This window comes from Oryctolagus cuniculus, chromosome 3, assembly GCF_964237555.1.
Source record: "Oryctolagus cuniculus chromosome 3, mOryCun1.1, whole genome shotgun sequence".
NCBI classification, from domain to species: Eukaryota; Metazoa; Chordata; class Mammalia; order Lagomorpha; family Leporidae; genus Oryctolagus; species Oryctolagus cuniculus.
Genome location: NC_091434.1, coordinates 160,161,758 through 160,180,950, shown reverse-complemented (window position 1 = coordinate 160,180,950; position 19,193 = coordinate 160,161,758). Strand labels below are relative to the sequence as shown.

The 19,193-nt window shown below is 43.2% G+C and overlaps 2 pseudogenes; both read right to left on the bottom strand.

The window, feature by feature from the left end:
- Positions 1-402: 402 nt before the first annotated feature.
- Positions 403-2,709, bottom strand: LOC127491548 (phospholipid-transporting ATPase IF pseudogene; annotated as a pseudogene).
- A 554-nt stretch (positions 2,710-3,263) lies between these two features.
- On the bottom strand, positions 3,264-6,373 carry LOC127491850 (phospholipid-transporting ATPase IF pseudogene; annotated as a pseudogene).
- Between the last annotated feature and the right edge of the window lie 12,820 nt (positions 6,374-19,193).

Below are 19,193 nucleotides of genomic sequence, written 5' to 3'. Positions count from 1 at the left end.
TGTTTTAATTACTATAGCTTTGTAGTATGCTTTGAAGACAGTATTATGATGCCTGAAGCTTGATTTTTTTTCCTAAGGATTGCTTTGGCTATTCTGGGTCTTTTGTGATTCCAAATGAATTTCAGGACTTTTTTTTTCCAATTCTGTAAAGAATATCATTGATGTTTTGGTAGGGAGTGCATTGAATCTGTAGTTTGGGTTTTTTTTTTTTTTTTAGGTAGTATAGATATTTTAATGATATTGATTCTTCCAATTCACAGCAAGGAATACCTTTCCAATTTTTGTGTGACATTGCTGTTTTCTTTCATTAATGTTTTATTATTTTCATAGTAGAGATCTTTAACTTCTTTGGTTAAATTTATTCCTATATATTTGATTTTTCTGTGGCTATTGTGAATAGGATTTCTTTCTTGATTTCTTGTAGGGGGGATTTCTTTCATGATTTCTCTTTTAGTGAGTTCATCATTAGCATATAAAAATACTACTGACTTTTGGGATGTTTATTTTGTAACCTGCAACTTTACTGAATTAGTTTATCAGTTCTAACAGCTTTTTTGGTAGAGTACATAGGTTTCTCCATGAACAGCATCATGTCATCTGCAAGCATGAACATTTTGACTTCCTCTTTTCCTATTTTGATGTTTATCCTCCCTAATTATTCTTGCTAATACTTCTAGCACTATATTGAGTAAGAGTCTTGAAACTGGACATCCTGGGGCCAGTGCTGTGGCATAGAAAGTTAAGCCTCCAGCATCCCATCTGGGTTTCAGTTCAAGTTCTGGCTGCTCCACTTCCAATCCAGCTTCCTGCTAATGTGCTTTGGAATGCAGCAGAAAAAGGCCCAAGTATGTGGGAGACCTGGAAGAAGCTCCTGGCTCCTGGTCGTTGTGGCCATTTGGAGAGTGAAACAGTAGATAGAAGACCTCTCTCCATCTCTTCCTGTCTCTCTCCCTCTGTAACTCTGCTTTTCAAATAAATAAATAAATAAATCTGAAAAAACTAAAAATAAAATAGGATCCAACAGAGAAAATGAAGATGTAACTAAAACCTAGGATAGTCCAATAAAGAAATGTTTTAACAGTTAAGAGACTTTTTTTTAATGTTTCAGTAGAGGGCAGGTTTGTTTGTAATACATGAGGTTCTATATGCTCTCCAAAAGACTGTATATCAGAGTAAGTAGGGAAGTAAAACAAATATTGTATAAAGTCAGGTACATGCTGTCACGTACCTGGGAAAACAAACACTAGAGCTGATATACAAACTGGGGTATGATTTTTAAAAAGTGTTCTTATAAAAATATATCATACGAGGTAGTTACTCCAAAATAATAAAATGACCATTAGCAAAAAGTAATTTGGAGAAGAATTTAAATCTAGCTATTGCATAGTCACTATTTCTTAGAGCCTATCTTCCTTCTTTGCCCATGATAGCTAAATGAATATGTGTTTCCTGTATGATGCTTACATCACTAGCACCATCACCAACAGCCAATGATATACATTTCAAAGGAGATTTTTATCAGTCTTAATACCGTGGCTTTTTGCCATCATGCCTTGTGACAGCATGATACAGCTGAACAATTTCTGCAAACTTCCATAAACAGTTTGTCGTTTCTTGAGTGCAAGAGACAGGCTGGTTCCCTCCACTGCAAACCCATGCGGAATCACATGATCCTCTGTAGTTCTGCCAAACTGCCTCAGTTGGTCAGCACATTCACCATCTGGTTTTTGATTTATGTGTTCAAGGATGTTGATGGTTTTATGAAAATGTCCACCTGATAAACTCAGCGGTAACAGGTGTTTCATGTTTATCTCCAGTAAGTATGTAAACTCTGATGCCAGCCATTTTCAATGCTTCAATAGCTTCTCGACCTTTACCCTGTAGTCTGTCTTCCACTGCTGTAGCTTCAAGTAATATTAGTCTTTCTATATAAACTGGAAGACATCTGTCATTTTCTCTTCCTATTGCAGCAGGGCAGTCCTGACTTAAAACAGACATTTATCTATCACATCTTATTCTTTTGATATAAATTGTCTATAGGCTACAGAGTCCTTAGCCCATTCAAATCAAGTTCATCTACATTAATTCTTGTTTTCTCCATTTCTCCAACTATACATTTGAGGACAATAGATGACTTAGTTCCTTTAGCAAATAAAAAATTCTCACACAAAGGGCTGAAAAATTACACTCATTCTCCTATGACCTGGATCAAATTGCATAAAATGAAGCTTTAAGTGTTTTAACTTCCATAGTTTCTTCAGAATTGCAAATAAACAAAATACCTTTTCATGCAGCAGTTTCTGTTAGGACTTGTTCATCTGGTGAAGATGCATAGTATTCCAACTGGAAGAGACCAGTTTGGATTACCAAGGACCTCCTAATTTGTACAGTTTGACAGAGACTGATTGCTTTAAAGAAGAGATGGTGCTCTTTAATTCATTTTTTAGGACTGGTCCTAAAAGAGGAACTGAATGTAAGTGGGATAAATTGTTAATATGGATAAACTACTAAACTAATAAATTTCATTCTGAAGAGTCTGGTATGGGTTCTTCAGGTTCAAGTCTACCATTGATTTCTTGGTATTTTATGCCATTAATTGAACATTCTCAAAATTGCATCTCATTTTTTTGTCAGTGTATCCGTTTTGTCTGTAAACCCATATTCCACTTGTCCAAGCTCTTCTTTCAGATCAGAAACATTGACCTGAGGCCAGCGTCGCAGCTCACCAGGCTAATCCTCCACCTGCAGTGCTGGCACACCGGGTTCTAGTCCCAGTCAGGGCACCAGTTCCGTCCCAGTTGCTCCTCTTCTAGTCCAGCTAGCTCTCTGCTGTGGCCCGGGAAGGCAGTGGAGGATGGCTCAAGTGCTTGGGCCCTGCACCCGCATGGGAGACCAGATCGGTACAGTGCACCAGCCGTGATGGCCCTTTACGGGATGAACCAACAGAAGGAAGACCTTTCTCTCTGTCTCTCTCTCTCTCTCTCACTGTCTAGCTCTGCCTGTCAAAAAAAAAAAAAAAGAAAGAAAGAAAGAAAAAACAAGAAAAAGAAATATTGACTTGAGACTTCTTATATGATTTTTCATTATAACTATCAAGATTCCAGACAATAAAAAATAATCTAAAATAATTTCTGTATTTCACCTCATGTATAATGAAACTAGAATGATGAAATTGTAAATACCAAAGATGCAAGAAAGTCTGAAATAAATCTGACTCTTACTATAATTCTTTTGTTGATTTGTTGTTGCTGTCATTGTTGTTGTTTTCGCCATGGTTTATTCCATTTTCCAGACTACTTGCAAATTTCAAGATAGTATTGATGAAATAAGGATTATTATGGGCCGGCGTCGTGGCTCACTTGGTTAATCCTCCGCCTGTGCACCAGCATCCCATATGGGTGCCGGATTCTAGTCCTGGTTGCTTCTCTTCCAGTCCAGCTCTCTGCTGTGGCCCGGGAGGGCGGTGGAGGAATGGCCCAAGTTCTTGCACCCGCGTGGGAGACCAGGAAGAAGCACCTGGCTCCTGGCTTCGGATTGGCACAGCGCCGGCAGTGGTGTCCATTTGGGGAGTGAACCAAAAGAAGGAAGACCTTTCTCTCTGTCTCTTTCTCACTGTCTAACTCTACCTGTCAAATAAAAAAATAAAAAAGAAAAAAAGAAATAAGGATTATTACATAAATAATCAAAACATATTCATTGAGTTTTCTGCTGCAGATCCTTTCTGTGACCTGCTCTTTTAATTTAATGGCATCTTAGTCTCCATTCTGGTGTATGTAGCAACATCGAAAATTACTTTTGTGGTTTTTAATCTAGCTCCACAATGCAAGAGGTTCTCTGGTTCCAGAGGTCTTAGAATTCCTTCCCTTGGTTGGCATATTATCATTTACCCCATAAATCTGTACAGGTCTGCTCTGGTGGCTGGCATTCCACCATAACCAAGAGAGCATTAAAATTGGCAGCTGTTTGTAACACCACTGTTTCTGGAACGAACTGCCACATGTATCTTTAGGTTAGTTTCTCCATCCAAATAGCACTTGCTAGGTGAGGTGAACCATCAAGTCCATCTGTGGACAGAAGCACCAAGTGTGCAGGGAAAATTTACATTTTTGGTTATTTGAACTGTATCACCAGCCTAAATTTTTTTGATATAGTTCATACTAGGTCACCCTTCCACAACATAAATAGAAGCTCCACTTACTCCATTGTCTGAGTTATGTCACAACCAATTTTCATATCCCTGCTTTATGGCGGTTACTATTATCACAAAGAATACTGGAAATCCACTGGTAATTGGGCTGGTAGGCGTATCAATCATACGCTAGACCAAAAACAATTCTGAATTGTTCAAACATGTTTTGGAGCAAAATGCCTCCCAATATAATTAGACAAAATGATCTCTTTATCTATACATTCCTGAGGTGTGCAGAGGCGATTCTGAGGAATCTGTTAGTCACATAAATAGTTCTTATGCCATTTTGATGTGAAGGGTCAAAACCATTTGCTGCTGGACCCAGTGCCACATGTCTCCACCATCACCGTCTGGATACCAGGCTTCCAGAGGACATGAGGATGCAGGTGGAGGCCGACAACCCAGAGCAAGAGCAGGGGTGCCTGTCTGGCTGAAGTTCAGCTCCCACTTGGCTCCCCATGCCAGGTCCCCATCCCTCCCTGCCAGGTCATTGTCATCACATTGGATTCAAGGATTGATGGAAGTTGCCATCCACTTCTTCACTTGAGGGCAACTTGATGTTCACGGAAAGGCATAAGAAGGTGGTCTGTGACTCAGGCATGCACACACATGTATGCATGCACACACACAGAAACCTACACTGTAGTTATTTTTATTTCCAAATCATCATGGTCTGCACATTTGTTTCATGTCCATTATGGGTTGTTCCTGTAGACAGGAACAGTAAACTCATCAGTGTTATAATGGTATGTCAGAACAGCTTCTCACTGGGAGAAATTAAAGAACCTATGATTTACTATGATGACAAGCGTCCATCACAGGTTGTTTATGTCATGACAGGATTAAGTTGGAAAATGTCATAGAAACTGATAAGGAAGAAACATTTAATATCCTTTGGCTTTGTTTTTTGCTGTTTGTGATAGAACACTAAAACCCAAGTGTTATTTCTATGAAAACATTCCTACCAATGGAATGAACCTTTGGCCTACTAAGTCTTTGATTATAATTCCTGTGTCCCAATTCGGAGCACCTGGGTTCAATTCCTAGCTCAAGCTCCCAACTCTAGCTCCCTGCTAACGCATACCCTGGCAGGCAGCAGGCAGATGGCTCAAGTGGTTGGGTCCCTGCCACCCTCACGGGAGACATGGATAAAGATCCTGGCTCCCAGCTTGGACCTGGCCCACGCTCTATCCCTGATGTTAAATGCATTTGAGGAGTGAATCAGTGCATTGGAGGTCTCTTTCTCTCTGCCCATCTCTATTTCTCAAATAAATTAATTAAAAAAAAAAAAAACTGAAACATTCTTGCTAATGGAAAGAACCTAAGGCTAAATATGCTGAAGCACTATCTCATAGTTTTTGTTCTAAAAATATATGTGTAGTTTTTTTTTTTTCTCAAAAAAAGGTGGCTTAGAGTTGAAAAGGCAAAACTCTTCTAAAATTTGATCAGCTCTGGTACAGTAGCTTAGTCTTAAAAAAGCAGCAAGGTAAAAGCATGCATTACCGAAACTGTCATAACAGGGTGTGGTTTGGAGCAGAGGAAGCAGGTTAAAGATGTGCTCCTATAAAATGGAATTATCTGGTCCATGTGGTGACTCTCTTTTTTAAAGATTTTTTTATTTATTTGAAAGGCAGAGTTCCAGAGAAAGGAGGTGGGAGGAGAGAGAGAGAAAGAGAGAGAGGTCTTCCATCTGCTGGTTCACAACCAAAATAGCCGCAAAGATCAGGGTTTGATCAAAACTGAAGTTAAGAGCCAGCAGCTTCTTCTGGGTCTTCCACATCGGTGCAGGGGCCCAAGAACTTGGCCATTTCTTGTTGCTTTCTCCCACACATTAGCAGGGAGCTGGATTGGAAGTGGATTAGCTGGATCTCAAACCAATGCTCATGTGAGATGCTGGCATCATCAAGATGATAGCCGGCGCCGCGGCTCACTAGGCTAATCCTCCACCTTGCGGCGTTGGCACACCGGGTTCTAGTCCCGGTCAGGGCGCCGGATTCTGTCCCGGTTGCCCCTCTTCCAGGCCAGCTCTCTGCTGTGGCCAGGGAGTGCAGTGGAGGATGGCCCAAGTACTTGGGCCCTGCACCCCATGGGAGACCAGGAGAAGCACCTGGCTACTGCCTTCGGATCAGCGCGGTGCGCCGGCCACGGCAGCCATTGGAGGGTGAACCAATGGCAAAAGGAAGACCTTTCTCTCTGTCTCTCTCTCTCACTGTCCACTCTGCCTGTAAAAAAAAAAAAAATGAGGCTTAAGCTACTACACTACAATGCCAGCACCTTATGTAGTAGCTTTTTTTTTTTAAGGATTTATTTATTTGAAAGTCAAAGTTACACATAGAAAGGAGAGGCAGAGAGAGAGAGAGAGAGAGAGGTCTTCTATCCGATGGTTCACTCCCAAAAAAGCTGCAACGGCTGGAGCTGTGCCAATCCAAAGCCAGGAGCCGGGAGCTTCCTCCAGGTCTCCCATGCATGTGCAGGGGCCCAAGGACTTGAGCCATCCTCCACTGCTTTCCCAGACCATAGCAGAGAGCTGGATCAGAAGTGGAGCAGCCGGGTCTCAAACTGGCACCCATATAGGATGCCGGCACTTCAGGCCAAGGTGTTAACCAGCTGAGCCACAGCGCCGGCCCCTATGTGGTAACTCAGTGGAGGATGGCCCAGGTGCTTGGGCCCTGTACCCCATGGGAGACCAGGAGAAGCACCTGGCTCCTGGCTCCTGCCATCGGATCAGCGCGGTGCGCCGGCCGCAGCGCGCCGGCCGCAGCGGCCATTGGAGGGTGAACCAACGGCAAAGGAAGACCTTTCTCTCTGTCTCTCTCTCTCACTGTCCACTCTGCCTGTCAAAAAATAAAAAATAAAAAATAAATCAATGTTTTGAGACGTGTGATGGAGCAATCGGAAGCTTCCTATTTAGCCACCTGATGCCTTCAAAGATGAATTCCTTACTAAATGCCTTCATTTAGCAAATTGCTTTTAAAATTTCAAATCCATCAACATCTTTGGAATGCTAGAAAGTTTCTTTTGCAAATAAAGCTCATTGGACCCTTTGTAACCAAACGAAAGACCGGTGGTGCTTAGTCAAACATCTCAGAGATTCACTGTCTTAGAGAAGGAAATATTTTTATGCTTTCTATGACCCTGCTTGTCCATAGCAAGGTGTCAACTAATGCTAGGGCCTTTCAATGTGTTTTCTCATGAAATGAAAGCAGACTATGAATTTCTCTTTAACAAATTGGTGGTACAGAAATATGCAAGCAAATTGAAACTCAGTATAGCTCTTTTTAAAGTACTTCTGCTCAGACAACCTTAAAATTGAAACATGGATTCTTAATACTCCCTTTGCTGACTTCAACAGCATCCTCTTGCTGAAGATGAAACTCAGTGATGTGAAGCCAGAGAAAATGAAGACATTAATCCAATTCAGAAAGTCTTGAAATATCTTGAAGTTCCCTAATCACAAGTCCATTGTGTCACCTGTGAACAAGAACTAATTCTGTTTTCATAACATATCACTGTGAGCCAGGCAGAGCAGTATATGAGCTGCCTTGTCAAAGGCCATTCTAAACTCTCAGCTTCTCTTTCAAGCCCAGAGAGATGCCTTCTCATTGAAGTGTATATTTTAGCAAAAAAGAGAGTTTATTTTGAATTTTATTTTCATACTTTAGATTTCTTATTTTCCTTTTCCTTGTTTTTTAAATACTACTTGAAATCAATTTTGCACTCAAAATTGATGGAAAAAATATAATTTTTTATAAAAAGTATTTGAGTCAATGTAGTTAAAATAAGTTTCATACATAATTTTGGAAAGAGAAGCTATAGCTTTTACCAGATTCTCAGCCTCTCTATGTTGCCAAAGAGGTTAATAACAGTAGCATTGGAAATGTGGCTTTCTTTTTTAAAAAAAAAATTATTTATTTTACTTGAGTTACACACACACACACACACACACACACAGAGAGAGTTAGTTCTTCCATCTGCTGGTTCACTCCCCAATTGGTCGCAACGGCCAGAGCTGAGCTGATCCAAAGCCCAGGAGCCAGGAGCTTCTTCCAGGTCTCCCATGAGGGTGCAGGGGCCCAAGGGCTTGGGCCGTCTTCTACTCCTTTCCCAGGCCACAGCAGAGAGCTGGATAGGAAGTGGAGCAGCCAGGACACGAATCGGTGCCCATAAGGGATGCCAGCACTGCAGGCAGCAGCTTTACCTGCTGTGCCACAGTGCCAGCCCTGGAAATGTGGCTTTCTTGAGGCAAGGGCCATCTTTGTAACCTGTCTTCTCCCCACAGCACTTAGGAAAGTCACTGCATTTCATACCCAAGCACATTGATCATAACATTCATGATTTCTCATTCCCTGAAAGGCTATTCACCACGAGAGATAGAGTTGGCTGAATGAACAAGAAGATCCACAAATTTCAAATTCAAAAACTGGGTGCAAATCTTTACTCCTTATCAATGGAAGGAAAAAATCTCCTTGTTTAGTATCTTATGAATTGGAGAAGGGGGATATGACAGGAAAGATCTGGAATGAAATATATTTCCTTTGATTGATACCGCAAAAAGTGTATAGAGTATGTTTCTTTCCTTATAGTGTACTTTTACACTAGATTCTTCAAAAAGTTTTTAACAGTTAAAGTAACCTCATCACGATATTGATACTGTGGGCTGATTGTGCCACACTCAAAATTCCTATGTTAAACTTCTAAATCCCAGTACATCAGAATGTGACCTTATATAATTAACCACTCTCTTAGAAGGTACTAGAATGCAATGGGGAACAATATAGACATAGTCACTATCTTTCTGAAGGAGTTCACAATCTGGTTGTCGCATATAATGTCTAACAAGATAGAATACCTGGGGAGGAGCAAGGGTATTACTTTGAAACAGACAATCATAATAAAGTAAGAAATAGCATAGCATGCTAGTAAAGAGATTAGGAGCCAGAACAGAACACTTTGTTCAACTCCTGCTCTATCATTGATTAGCTGTGACCTTGGGAAAGTTACTTAGCTTCACTCTGCTGAACCATATGTTATGTGTAGAATAGTTATACCTTATAGGTTCATTTTAAACATCAAAATAATAATATTGTGAAGCCTTTAAAGCAGTATCCAGCATATAAAAAGTGCTACCAGACTTTCTAAAACTAAAAATAGAAGAAGGTATTGTGGCCAGGTAGATAAGCTGCTCTAAGGGATGCTTACATCCCATATCAGAGTTCCTGAGTTTGAATCCCACCTCTATTTCCAAACCAGTTTCTAACCAGTGTGCACTCTAGGAAGTAACAGATGATGGCTCAAGTGATTGGGTTTCCACCATCCACATTCATATAGAAGAGCTGGATGGATCCCCTGGCTCTCTACTTCCACCCAACCCACTATCAGCCACTGCGGGCACTTGGGAAATAAACCAGCAGGTGGAAGATCTCCCTCCCACTCTCATTCAACCTCTCTCTCTTTCTCTTTCTCTACCCTTCTCTCTCTTGTTACTCCAGCCCCTCTCCCTCACCATCACCCCACCTCCAAATTAAAATGAATAAACTTTTGAAATATAACAATAAATAAGAGATAATAGGAAAGTGCTCGACCTTGGAGGTATGTGTTGTAGATGTGTCCAAGCTAATGTGAAAGATGCCAAGGAGACTTCTTAAAAGACAATCAGAAGGAGTAGGGTAGCCAAAGCAAGCATGAAAGAAATGGTAATAAAGTGGTTATCTGGAGAGCTGGAACCTAAATTTTTCATTAAAGACAACTAAAAAATATTAAGATAATAAATTATTTAGGGACTAACTTGAAAAAATTTGAACTTTAAAATCCCAGGAAGCTGGAGGTAATGAATGTATAAGTATATACAAATAGCGTGAAATCTATGAACATTGTGGATAAACAGATTAATATACCAAAATACTAAAATTCAGAAGATCTCTTAGATACTTGAAAGATTAAAGTTAGAGCCAATAAAAGGAAGTATTATTACTTCTCTGATTGTAAATTTAGGATGCTAATTTCCCAGTGAAGTAATACAGATTCAAAATAAACCATAAAAAGTGGGTTCTTGAAAAAAATATAAATTATCCTGGAGATACATTCTTACTTCTGAAGCTGATGCCATCTCTCCCTACCCTGAAAAAATACAAAGTGAACAAAAGCAAAAGGGCTCATTCCACAGACAGCAACTCTTCCTATCAAATCTTCTTAGCAGGTTCCAGGAGCTGAATATCACTTTGTGGTTTAGCCAATCCCCATTACCTTCACAGAGATGAATGTTGATGAATGGAATAACTGTTGCCTTTCCAATCAGTGATCTAAAATCAACATCATGTTTTACCTCAGGGCATTATTCCATTTCTGTTAAGTTGAATCTGTGAAACTGCCATGTTTCTAAGTCAAATGTGATGGGAATATCAGTATTTTATTTTCTCTTTTTTAAAATATTAAAGATGAACAACTTTCACATTTTTTAAAAATATTTATTTATTTTTATTTATTTGTTGCAAAAATCAGAGTTACAGAAAGAGACTCCCCAGATGGCCACAATAGCTAGTGCTGAGCCAGGCTGAAGCCAATAGTTTCATCCAGTCCACTATGTGTGTGCTCTAACTCCTGGGAAATTATTCTCCTTATAGGTAACTAAAATGTACCACTATCCATTCTGCCCAGTTCTTTTTACTGCATCTATGCGAAGCAAGTCATATTCCACTTCCACCAGAGAATCCTGGACACTCACACATTCTCCAGTCTTCCCAATTGCATGTCATCATTAAATTTGATTAGCAAGTCTCCTTTTCTTTAATTCTAATCAATGAAACAGGACACTACTTTAGCTTATTGAGATTTAATAACGTACATACAAAAGTGTCGCTCCCCCTCTTCGTGGAGGAGCAACACAGGACCCTGCGCTGTTCTTTCGTCTGCTCGGCCCTCCCCGGGTTTGCTGCTGGTTCTTCCCGGGTTGGCTACTATCCCTTCCACCTCCGTGGAAGGGCAGTTCCCCCTGGCCGCATTCCCCACTTCCGCAGGGGAGCGGCACACCGCCGGCCGGCTTTCTCGGGGGCTGCACGGGTTCCCTTAGATGTTCCCCATAGATGTTCCTGGTGCATGCCGTCTCTCTCCTCCTTTATAGTCCTCCTCCGCCAATCCTAACTCGGCTGCCCACACGCCGAGTACGCTGCTCTCCAATCAGGAGCAAGTCCTACAGTTAATTGGTTGAACTGGAGGCAGCTGTGCGGAAGCTGTTTACTTCTCTCCCAGCGCCATATTGTGGGAGAGCAGATGCATAGAATAAGTCTTAATTCCAGTAACTTAGTCCAGTCCGGATTGCTCCCCACAGATCCCCCTTTCTTTTTATTTTTTGGCGTTGATACGCGCCTGTCTTCGGTGTCCCGCGGCACACACTCTGCTCTACTTGCTAGAGTTGCCACAGGCTCTTACAAGTCCTATCAATCAGGCAAACCGAATCCGGGTCCTCTCTTCGCCATGTTGTGAGGAGGTTTTTAGGCGCTGATGCATGCCTGTGTTCGGTGCCCTGCAGCGCATGCTCTGCTCTGCTAGAACTGCCTGCAGGTGTTTACAAAACCTATCAGGCAAACCGAATCCAAGCCTTCTCATTGCCGTATTGTGGGGGAGACTTATTAGTGTTGGTTTGTGCCTATCTTCGGTGACCTGCAGCTCATACTCTGGTCGAGCTGCTTGCTGGCGCTTACCGCCTTAATTAGGCAGACCGAATCCAAGCCTCCTAATGGTTGTATTGTGGGGAAGCCTTACTGATGTTAATTCGTGCCCGTCTTCGGTGACCTGCGGCGCACAAGCTGCTAGCCGCCCAGGTGCTCATCGCCTCACTTAATCAGGCAGACCGAATCCAAGCCTTCTAATTGCCATGTTGAGGGGAGGCCTTTCTATTTATTTCTCTATCTCCGGGCATTCCTATTTCTCCCATTTTACTTCTATCTTCCAGCATTCCTATTTCTCTCACTTTACTTCTAAACTTCTGTTTCTCTTATCCCTGCGGCTTTCCGGCACCTCGCCCCGCCGGCGGGTTCCCGGCTCTGCGCCGCTTCAGCCCGCGCGCCTCTCTCATCTGCGCAGCTTCCCAGCTTTGCGCGGCTCGGCTTCGCGCGCTCCGCGGTCTCCACGCTTAACCCTTTCGCGTCTGAACCACGGCCTACGCCAGCCCCGTTCCCTATCTATTCACGCCCCGTGCTCTCTCTGCACGCGGCGGCTTCCGCGAGTAACACAGCGTAGCTTACGTGTCCGCCACTAGCATTCAATCTAAGTTCCCCGGGCTAGCCTGGCGAATTCAACCCAGCGTACGTCTCCGCCCCACGGTTTGGCTTCCCGTCCTTTGCTCCCCGGGCTAATCAGACGGATCCCAACCAGGCTCACGTTTCAGCTTCTGGTTTCAACTTTTCGCCCCCCATTCCCGGGCTAACTTGAGAATCCCAAAGTGGCTTCCGTTTCCGCCTTGGCCTGCCCCCCGCGGCTTCAATTTCCCTAACATTTTTCTCTACCCGGTATGTTTCCCCAAGCTTTCCTCCAACAATACTCCTCCCTCATTTCTCCTGGCCTCTCCCCACAGTCTGCATCCGAGTCTGTTTGTTCTAACTTTCACTTTCGCTTTCGACCTTAGAGATTTCTCCCAGCTTCCCCCCGTAGTCCGTATCCGAGTCTATGCCTAGGCTTTCAATAGCTTCTTCCGGCACCCTTTTCGTCCGGCTTTTCCCTAGGCTGTTTGCTAGTCTCTCTCTCCGATATTTTCCCTAGGCTGTTTGCTAGTCTCTCTCTCCGATATTTTCCCAATTCTTCCCGTTTCTTCCCTCCTAAGTTTGCTATCCGTCCTAGGTTTCCTATCCGAGTCATTTCTTCCCTCCTAAGTTTCCTATCCGAGTCACGGCACCATTATGTCGCTCCCCCTCTTCGTGGAGGAGCAACACAGGACCCTGCGCTGTTCTTTCGTCTGCTCGGCCCTCCCCGGGTTTGCTGCTGGTTCTTCCCGGGTTGGCTACTATCCCTTCCACCTCCGTGGAAGGGCAGTTCCCCCTGGCCGCATTCCCCACTTCCGCAGGGGAGCGGCACACCGCCGGCCGGCTTTCTCGGGGGCTGCACGGGTTCCCTTAGATGTTCCCCATAGATGTTCCTGGTGCATGCCGTCTCTCTCCTCCTTTATAGTCCTCCTCCGCCAATCCTAACTCGGCTGCCCACACGCCGAGTACGCTGCTCTCCAATCAGGAGCAAGTCCTACAGTTAATTGGTTGAACTGGAGGCAGCTGTGCGGAAGCTGTTTACTTCTCTCCCAGCGCCATATTGTGGGAGAGCAGATGCATAGAATAAGTCTTAATTCCAGTAACTTAGTCCAGTCCGGATTGCTCCCCACACAAAAGGACTCAAGTTATATAGCTTCCTCCAACTCCTTAGCACTCAGTTACCAGAGATGTAGCATGTTTATCAGGAAAAAAATGTTTTGCATTACAATTTTAGTGCCACAATTATTTTCTTTTTTTTTAAAGTCAGGGTTACAGAAAGGGAGAGGCAGAGTCAGAGAGACAGAGAAGTCTTCCTCTAGCTGATTCACTCCATAAAAGGCCACAATGACTGGAGTTGGACCAGACCAAAGCCAGGAGCCAGGAGCCAGGAGCTTCATCTGGGTATCTCACATGTGTGCAGGGGCCTGGGGACTTGGACCATCTTCTGCTGCTTTTCCAGGGAGCTGGATCAGAAGTGGAGCAGCCAGGACATGAACCAGCACCCGTATGGGATGCTGGCACTGCAGGCAACAGCTTTACCTGGTACACCACAACACTGGCCCCAACCACAATTCTTTTCATAAGGATTTCTTTGAAAGTCAGAGCAATGGAGATAAAGAGGAAGAAAAGGGGCATGGAGGAGAGAGAGAAATGGAGACCTTTGAACCACTTGCCCATCCCCAAAATGGCCACAATAGCCATACCTGGGCCAAACCAAGCCAGAAGCCAGGAATTCCATCCATGTCTCCCATGTGGGTGTCAGAGCAAATTGCTTAGACCATGGTCTGCTACCTTCCCAGTCACATTAGCAGATGCTGGATCAGACGCAGAGTCGCTGGGACTCCAATACAGGACACCAGCCCCAGTGCCACAGTTCTGTGATTACATTTAAGTCTGTGTGACAGTTCCAGTCATGCGGATGATTGCATGGTGATTTGAGTGGATTGACTGTGTACTGATGGTGAATGCTTTGGCTGCAAATATAGGGACAGGATCTTGACAGAGGTAATTGGGTTAACATTTCCTCAGGGTAGATGCTAGTCCAGTGTGCCTGGCATTCTTGTAGGAAATTGGAACACAAACAGGGATATGTGGAAGACACAGGATAAAGATGGCCAGCAATAAGCCAGGGGAGAGGCCTGGGACACATCCTACCTTTCTGGCTCTCAGAGAGAACCAACTATACCAGCACCTTGATGGCAGACTTCCCCTTCCAGAACTGACAGAAAACAAATGTCTTGTTTAAGCCACCCAGTCTCTGGTGCTATGTTACAGCGCCTCCAGAAAACCAATACAAGTCTTTAGAGCAAATCCCAGGGACTTCAGCACAGAGCATGAATCTGGGCTAAGGGACCCTGCAGGAAGCACTAAGCTGGGGCAGAAGCACCTCTGACTTACCAATATCCATGACTGCTGCTAAGGATAGGATATCTCTTAGGACTGAAACACAGCAGAAGTTCCGAGGTTCTAAGTTTCAAGTGCTTTCATCATTATTAGAGCTGCTAATGTGATGTCTCTGGCATCACATTATGTGTTTACATATAGATTTGCTTACCTTTTTACATACAAAGTATGGGAAAAAATTTTTTTAAAAAAATTAGGAGTGGGTGTTTGGGACAGCAGTTAAGATGCCACTTAAGATACCGACATCCCATATCAGAGTGCCTGGTTCCAGTCCTGGCTCCTCTGTTTCTGATCCAGCTTCCTGATAATGCACACCCTTGTAGGCAGCAGACAATGGCTCTGGTGACTGGGTTCCTGCCACCCTCCATGGGAGACCAAGATTGAGTTCCAGTCTCCTGGCTTCATCTGTTGTGGGCATTTGAGGAGTGAACCAGAGAATGAAAGACCTTTCTGTGTCTGTCTTTCTCTTTGTCTTTGAAATAAATGTTTAAAAATTTGAATTTTGAAGTATTAATATTAAGGGTAGTGAAAGAAAAGTGTTTGTAGGAACAGACTGAAAAAAAAAAAACCCTTTACTTTAGTGGGCCATGGCTCCCATTGCACTTGACTCCCTCCTCCTCCCATTCCTTACACTGAGCGTTGTGACTTTTCTCTGCCCTCACCCTTACCCACAAAGAAGTGGTTCTTCTCTCTGGTTCCTTTCCCTTTATGCACTTTACCCCAGTAGTTTCATCCACTCTATGGGTTCAGATATCATTTAAATGGACTTAGGTCCCTATTTGGCTTTCAGACCTAGGTTTGCATCCTGGCTCTATTCTTTATTTCCCAGTGGGTTATTTTGGAAAAGTGACTTGTCCTAAGATCTTAATTTCAGTGTCACAGGGAATCACAGAGATTAAATAAAAGTTGCCTATAGGGTGCTAGCACAGGCTTGGTCCAGAGTAAACGTTCAATAAATGAAAGCTGAAGCAGAAATAACAATACAACAAATAGCATGTGGTGCACGCTATGCACCAAGTACTGACCTAAGAGTTTTACATAAACCAGCTCATGTAATTCTCGCATCAAATGAGGAAATTCAGGTACAGAGAAGTTATGTAACCTGCCCAAACTCAGACAGTATATTATCATTTGAATTCAAACTGAGTCTGGTTCTAAAGACCATGTTCTCAAACTACCAGGGTTGGGGAACCATTTTTCTGTCCAGGGTCATTTGGATATTGACAGCATCATTCCACACAAAATTATCAACTTAAAAATTAGCCTGCTATAGATTTATTGAAGTTCAAGTCCCACCTGAAGTTGCCTTGGCAGGACAAATGATTTCATAGTCCTCCTACGGTCCATGTGCCAGATGTTCCCCATCCCTGATTGACAAATTATAGCCATTATCGCCATGATTCAAAGATGCAGACTTCATCTAGCCCTTGAACTTCTAAATCATACAATTTAAAAAAACTTGTCCAGACAACCCACAGGCACCTGAATGGCAACACACTCCAAAGAGAACCCAACACTTGCCCCTCCACCTGTACTGCTTTCTCAGAATGGATGACATCATCCTAGCAAGACTGACCTGGTGTCAGATAAGATTCTTTGCTTTCCCTTCTCCATTGCATATTCAGTCACTCAGTTTTCTCATTCTATCATCTTCTATCTCTGACACTTACCTAATTTGAGACCTCATCATCTATCGTCCAGATAATGAAAATGGCCTGCTAACTGGTTTTCCTGCCTTGGGACTCAAAGATTCTCTTTCTCCTCAATGTATCTTCGTTGCAGATTTAAAATACAAACCAGGGGCTGGTGCTGTGGCGTAGTAGGCTAAGTGTCTGCCTGCAGCAATGGCATCCCATATGAGCACCGATTCCTGTACCGGCTGCTCCTCTTCCAATCCAGCTGTCAGCTAATGGCCTAGGAGAGCAGTAGAAGGCTCAAGTGCTTGGGTCCTTGCACTTGTGTGTGAGATCTGGAAGAAGCTCATGGCTACTGGCTTCAGATCAGCCAGCTCTGGCCGTTGCAGCCATTTGGGCAGTGAACCAGCGAATGGAAGACCTTTCTCTCTGTCTCTCTTTTTAGTAGCAGACAGTTACTCACAATCAGAGGCTGTCCTGGAGACCTGGAGCCTAGAGCAAAAACAAGAAACAGCAGCCGGTTCCAAGCTGCTCTGTGGTGTAAGGCATTTTGCCTTGTAACCTCGTGGGGGCAGTGTTGTGTAATGGTGAGTGCAGGAGCTTGGCATGAAAGCCTTCTTTCAGGCTCCAGGATCTTAAGAACTGTGTAACTGTATAACTCAGCTGTGTCAGTTAACCTTTTTTTTTTTTTTTTTTAATTTGACAGGCAGAGTTAGACAGTGAGAGAGAGAGACAGAGAGAAAGGTCTTCCTTTTTCTGTTGGTTCACCCTCTAATGGCCACTGCGGTCAGCGCACCGCGCTGGTCCGAAGCCAGGAGCCAGGTGCTTCTCCTGGTCTCCCATGGGGTGCAGGGCCCAAGCACTTGGGCCATCCTCCACTGCACTCCTGGGCCACAGCAGAGAGCTGGCCTGGAAGAGGGGCAACCGGGACAGAATCCGGCACCCCGACCGGGACTAGAACTCGGTATGCTGGCGCCGCAGGTGGAGGATTAGCCTAGTGAGCCACGGCACCAGACAATGTGTCACTTACCTTTAAGCTTAGTTACTTCCTCTGGGGAAAAAAATTAAATGAGAAGTTGCACATAAAACACACAGTGAAGTGTTGAATAACAGAACTTCTTCTTATTTGGCAGGAGTTATAAAGTAGTAATTGACAATTCCGTCCAAGGGAACAGGATGAGGCAGGACATCACAAAAATCAGTAGTCACTAATGGGCTTTCATCATGCAGAGATAAGTGCCTCTGCAGCACATATAAATTATTTTTGACTTCACAACTCTCAAAAGCATTTGTACACTAGATATTAGTGTCTTAATGATTTGTACCACTTCTACAAAATGATGATAATCATGTTATAAACATCACACCCAGGAATTTCTTTTTCCTCCAATCTTTAATTAAAATCCAACAGAGAATGGCAGGCATTTGACCTAGTGGTTAACACACTGCTAGAGGGACACCTATATCCCTTTGCAGTACCCAGGTTTGAGTCTCAGCTTAACTCTGGATTCCAGTTTCTTGCTAATGTACACCCTGGAATGCAGGAGGTGATGGCTCAAGTACTTGAGGCCTTATAACTGGTAGAGGACAGTTGGATTGAGTTCCCAGCTTCTGGCTTCAGCCTGACCCAACTGCAGTCTTCTTAGACACTGCAGGAATGAACCAAAAGATGGGAGCTCTGTCTGTTTCCCTCCCAAATTAAAAAATAAAAGGTGCATGTTCTACCAAAAACATTAAGGATTTTAATAAATATGTGCTGTATTTAAACTTTTAGAAACTAAGTAAGTGAACATGGTCGTATTAGCACAAGACATTACATTTTGTAAGGTCTAATTTCAGATGTATCACATCAGTCATAAGATAGGGACAGGCACTGTGGTGTAGCACATGAAACAACCACTTACATCATTGGCATCCTATATTGAAAGTGCCAGTTCAAGTCCCAGCTACTCCACTTCTGATGCAGCTCTTTGCTATTGTGCCTAGGTAAACAGACGATGGCCTGAGTAGTTGGTCCCCTACCATGTGGAGACCTGGATGGAGTCCAGGATCCTGGCTTCAGCTGGTCTTGCCATGGCTATTGTGACAATTTGGGGAGTGAACCAGTAGATGGAAGACTAATTTCCTCTCTCTCTCTCTCTCTCTCTCTCTCTCACTGCCTTTCAAGTAAATTTTTTAAATCTTTATAAAAGATGAGACTACCAAAGGGTGCTAATTTTTTAATAATTGATACATATGTATAAAATAATACAGCAATAAAGTAGCCCATAGTGCTAGAATTAGATAACATATAGTTTTCAGTCAAGTTAAAAATGTTATAAATGCATTTAGTATCTTATTCCACAAAATGCAAATATCAAGCCAATTTTATATTCCAAATGTAAACCTTAAGTCATTAATAGGGGAGAATTTTGGAAAGTATATAAAGACTTCAAAGAAATCGTAATTTTGTTATTTATTGAGCCTCTACCATTCTTATGACAAGCACTATACTAGCTGACTTTTAACTTCTAGTCTTCTCAACAGGTGACCTTCTGTGGTTCAGGAAACAAATTCAGAGAGAAATACACAGTGATAGGGAGAGGCATTGTGGCACAGTGGGTTATGCTGCTGCTTGGGTGCCTGTACTTCATATAAGAGTGCCTGGGATCAAGTCCTATCTCTGCTTCTAATCCAGCTTCCTGCTAATATGCCTAGCAACAAATGATGGCCCAAGCACTTGTGGGAGACCTG